General features: G+C 42.8%; 1 long non-coding RNA gene across 1 annotated transcript; it reads right to left on the bottom strand.

The window, feature by feature from the left end:
- Window positions 1-289: 289 nt before the first annotated feature.
- LOC148119348 (uncharacterized) lies at window positions 290-2,808 on the bottom strand. Its single transcript, XR_015735244.1, has 3 exons — window positions 2,578-2,808; window positions 1,590-1,706; window positions 290-604 (listed from the first exon to the last, which is right to left on the bottom strand). It is a non-coding gene; the product is annotated as an uncharacterized LOC148119348 (long non-coding RNA).
- Window positions 2,809-4,650: the final 1,842 nt, after the last annotated feature.

Here is a 4,650-nt window from a genome sequence, read left to right as displayed (position 1 = left end):
AGACTGGTGTTGCCAGTAGCAGACATGTCTCATTGTCATGAAAATGAACCTATGCTATTAAAATATCTTAAGTGCCATATTCTATAGATCTGTGAAGTATTTGGAGATGACCTGTCTATAAAATATATCTTTATTTGACCTTGAAAATGTGCCTAATGTGACTATATTAGATTATAATAGGTGACTAATTGCTAACCTATATTTCCTTATTATCCTAAACAGTGGTAGTAATAACTTTCAAGGACCCAAAATTTGAAAGTATAAGATTATTTTTATTATTGTGTGTTTATACAAAGAACATAAAACCATATTAGAGAGTAAATAATGGTATAAACATAACAGAACTTAATTTGAAAATTAAATTTTCTACTAACAAAGAAATGCTGATTTTGAATATTTTGGACTCTGATCAGTCATGTCAGAGTCCTTTGTTGGTGCCACAAAAACAAGGTTGCAGGATGCCAGAATTTGTATAGATGGAGATGGCATACTCATCACAGTATCGAGAATACAAGACTTGGCAGTAATGGGTTTGGCCCGGATGATCTCTTTAGTGAATTTCCATGAATTAATGCAGCTTTCGACATCTCCATAATTTGCGAATCTTAAGAAAACACACACACAAAATGAGCTTAGAATTGTCCTTTCCAGTGAGCTTCTACAATCATGAAGGCTGTATGGGAAGTCCAGGGCGGAAGCCCATCACACATGTGACACCAGCCTTGGGGTAAAGCTCTCTACTCCTTCCCTGTGTTTTCCTCTCATACAGTTGCTATGCATATGAACCCAGGTTGCCACTTCAAGCAAGGGAGAGAGATTTGCACACCAGTGGCTGCTAACAGGCCCCTGTGAGATGTGGGAATGATGAAGAAGGTGCTAGAGTTGGCTGGGCTCAGCTCTGGGTCTCCACCATCTAAGTCCCAAGAAAGGGACACCGTTACTGCTGACCGCCTGCCTCTCATACTTAAGGCTTCTCTCCCAAACTTCAAACATCTCTCATCTGACGTCCATCCCTGTCAGCTGTCCTCCGTGGAGTCTCTGTTCTCTTGACCCACTTCACTTTTCCCACAGCCACTGACAATGATGAGGGAACATGTGAGCTCCCCAGTGAGTGGGAAGAGATTGTCATGGCCATACTGTGTGAGTAGGAGACATCTCCTCCCCATGGCATCCTCGTGGATTCCCCAGTCTACAGTGCCAGAGAGGGAAAGAGGGCTCAGCCAGGGTCCTGTTAAACACCTGAAGGCACACTCCCTGGGGACAGAAAGGAATGCTGGCACACAAGTGCACATGTGTGTGCGCGCGCACACACACACACACACACACACACACACACACACACACACACACACCACACACACACACACACAGAGTCCAGCTGAGAACAGTAGACTTGTAAGCTCCCAGCACCAAGCTAGAAGGGAAATCCTCAAGTTTCTGTACCCATCTGTCCCAATCCTCTCAGACCTGACAGTGGCCCCCTGACTTTCCTCTAGGACAGGCCACTGTAGTAAGAAATGACCCCGCTCCAGCAGGGGGCCCAGTGTCCCACAGCAGAAGTGTTCTTCACTCCTACTCAAGCGACTTACTTGACATCCTTGATGGCGGTCAAGACAAGAAAGTAGGCAATAATGAACAGTATAATTGCACCAGCCACCATACCGCTAAAAATTAATCCTTGTATTCACGTCTAACATCGTTCACACCTGGAAGAGAAGATTGGGCAGCGGAGGTTGGCCTCACTCCCAAAATCAGCAGCCTCTTGGCCACCGCTGCCCCATGTCTCAACTACAATTTGTAGTTGAGAAAGGATTTGAGGTAGGTGGTAGTAGCGCATGACTTTAATCCCAGCATTTGGGAGGCAGAGGCTGGTGGATCTCTGGGAGTTTGAGGTCAGCCTGGTCTACAGGGCAAGTTCCAGGACAGGCTCCAAAGCTACACAGATTAACCTTGTCTTGAAAAACAAAAAATAAAACAAAACAACAAGAACAAAAGACTTGATTGTAAAATCCAGATATCAGGAAATGAGGATGACAGTAGAGAGTGTTTACTTCTCAGAGGCAGTGAAGGACCCTGAGCGAATGAAAAGCCTGCACTGGGGCTTCCCACACCTTCTAAACTGTGCTTACTGAATCAGAACTTCCTCCATCAAGTACATTGGGTAGACCTGTTTTCAGGACTGAAGGAATGACACTTTAAAATGTTATCGCCCAAAACTGCTGAGGAAAAAAAAATTTTTTTTGAAAGCAGTGGTTTTGGGTTTTTTTTTTTTTTTTGAGGGTTGGGAGAACTCCACAAACAAACAATGTAGGTTCTGCTATCTCAGGGTTAAAAAGATTCTGAAGGTGTCCAGTCAACTCCTTGCTGAGCCTGAAACAGGCTTGCTCACACCATGAACCAGCTAAATCAGGAGTTTCTTGTGCCTCATTCTATCTTCTAGCAGACTATGTTGTCTCCCTGCTAAACACTTACCCCTCCCATCAAGTCCCCTTCTCCTGGACTTAGTCTAATATCTGAAACTGGGGAGCAGCAAACCCAGAGACAACAGAAAACAATCTGACTACAAAGCATACTTACCAAATCAAGCCATCTAGCACTGAATTAAGGACAATTAATTTAAAGTGCACGCATGCACGTGTGTGCACACAAGTGTGCGCACACACCTCAAAATAAAAAAAAAAAAGGATTTCTGAAATAGGATGCTTCAGAAACCTGAAGTTTCTCAACCCGTGATTTGAAAAAAGGATCTAAACAACTCTTTCAGAGCAGTTCAGAGGTAGACCAACTGACTCCACTGAGGGAGGAATAAGGTCTGCCAGGGCTGCTAGAAGTTACCACCAGCTTCAAGCCAACCCTCTATGACATCAGCTTACAGCCCCCTTCATCACAATTCTGAATTTTGTCCCACCTCTAGGCATATTTTAGCTTAAAGAAATAGAGGCTATTTTGTATCATTTAAAGTCTAAGAGTTGAGAGACTGCCAATCAAAAACTGGTCAACTGTTTCAATTAATTAAACAGAATGATAAATGGAGGTTTAAACACCCTTGATATTATAAGCTACAGGTGTTTGGCTGTGTTCAGTTGTACAGTGAAATGTGAAGCTGTTCACTAGGATTCAAGCACACACTCAGCAACACGGGCAACATCTCACACCTCATGGTTAAATAACTGCAAAAGAAGGAAGTTAAAGAAAATACCTATTTTAGTAAGGTTTCTATTGTATGGTATTTTACTTGTCAGTTTTTTTCAGGCTCCATCTTTTTATAGTTTAAAATATAAAATAACCTAAGAGAAAAATCCATCCCTCCTACTGAGATTATTCTTGTTTGAGGCTTTGTTCAGGAGCCATACTTCTTATCAGGAACAGAAGTAATTCTCTGATGAGAAAGTTCAGTTTTCAGCTGAATGAAGTTACCTGAGTCCCTTGCTTTTGAGACTAAGGTTACACCTGTCACCTAGGATCATAGATATCCAAGCATTCATCTCGATTGGAAGTAAAAATTATATGCAGTTTAAGAAATATGTGTGTGTGTGTGTGTAATTTTAAAATAATATTTAAAAATCCAAGATCATGTCTGAGACTCAAGGCAACCTTTTAATTTTCTTTTTTTCTTTTTTTATTACTTAAAAAATACCAATCCAAATTCCCACTCCCTCCCCTCCTCCCACTCCCCTCCTACTTCCCCCCACACCCTCCCACCCCACCCGTTTCGAATCCTAAGAGAGGGCCATGCACCCCAACCTGTGGAAAGTCCAAGGCCCACCCTACCTACATCTAGGTTGAGCAAGGTTTACATCCAAAGAGAATAGGATCCCAAGAAACCAGTACACACTGTAGAAACAAATCCCAGTGTCACTATCAGTGGCGTGCCAGTCTGTCCCAAATGTCAACCCCCTTCAGAGTTGACTCCCAGTCCAGTTGGAGTTAGTGTCTTGGATTCCTTGCTCATACTCTCACTCCTTCAACTCTTCAACTGGATTTTGGGAGCTCAATCCAGTGCTCCGATGTGGGTCATTGCCTCTGTTCCCATTTGTTGTTGGACGAAGGTTCTATGGTGATAATCATCAGTCTGACTACAGGGTAAGGCCAGTTCAGACACCCTCTCCTCTATTGCTTAGGGTCTAGCTGGAGTCATCCCTGTGGGTTCGTGGGCATTATTTTAGAGTCAGGTTTCTTGCTAACTCTATAATGGCTCCTTCAATCAAGATATCTCTTTCCTTGCTCTCATATCTGTCCTTCCTCCATCTTGACTATCCCATTCCCTCAAGTTCTCCTCAAACCCACTTTCTCCCCTTCCTTCTACCTCCTGACCCCATGCTCCCAAATTTTTGTCTGTTTTGATTTTCCAGGAGGGTCTATATATGTTTTGGGGGGGGTTCACCTTATTACTGAGTTCTTCCAGGATCATGAACTATAGGCTCGATGCCCTTTCTTTATGCCTAGCTTCTACTTATGAGTAAGTACATACCATATTCGGGGTTTTTTTTTGGAGGGGGTCTGGGTTACCTCACTCAGGACAGTGTTTTCTAATTCCTTCCATTTGCATGCAAAATTCAAGATGTCATTATTTTTTACTGCTGAGTAGTTCTAATGTGTAGATGAGCCACACTTTCTTTATCTATTTTTCAGTTGAGTGGCATCTAGGTT

This window comes from Myodes glareolus, chromosome 17 (assembly GCF_982192425.1).
Source record: "Myodes glareolus chromosome 17, mMyoGla1.1, whole genome shotgun sequence".
Classification (NCBI taxonomy): Eukaryota; Metazoa; Chordata; class Mammalia; order Rodentia; family Cricetidae; genus Myodes; species Myodes glareolus.
Note: the sequence above shows the minus strand (reverse complement) of the source record. Positions and strands in the feature narration are given on the sequence as shown.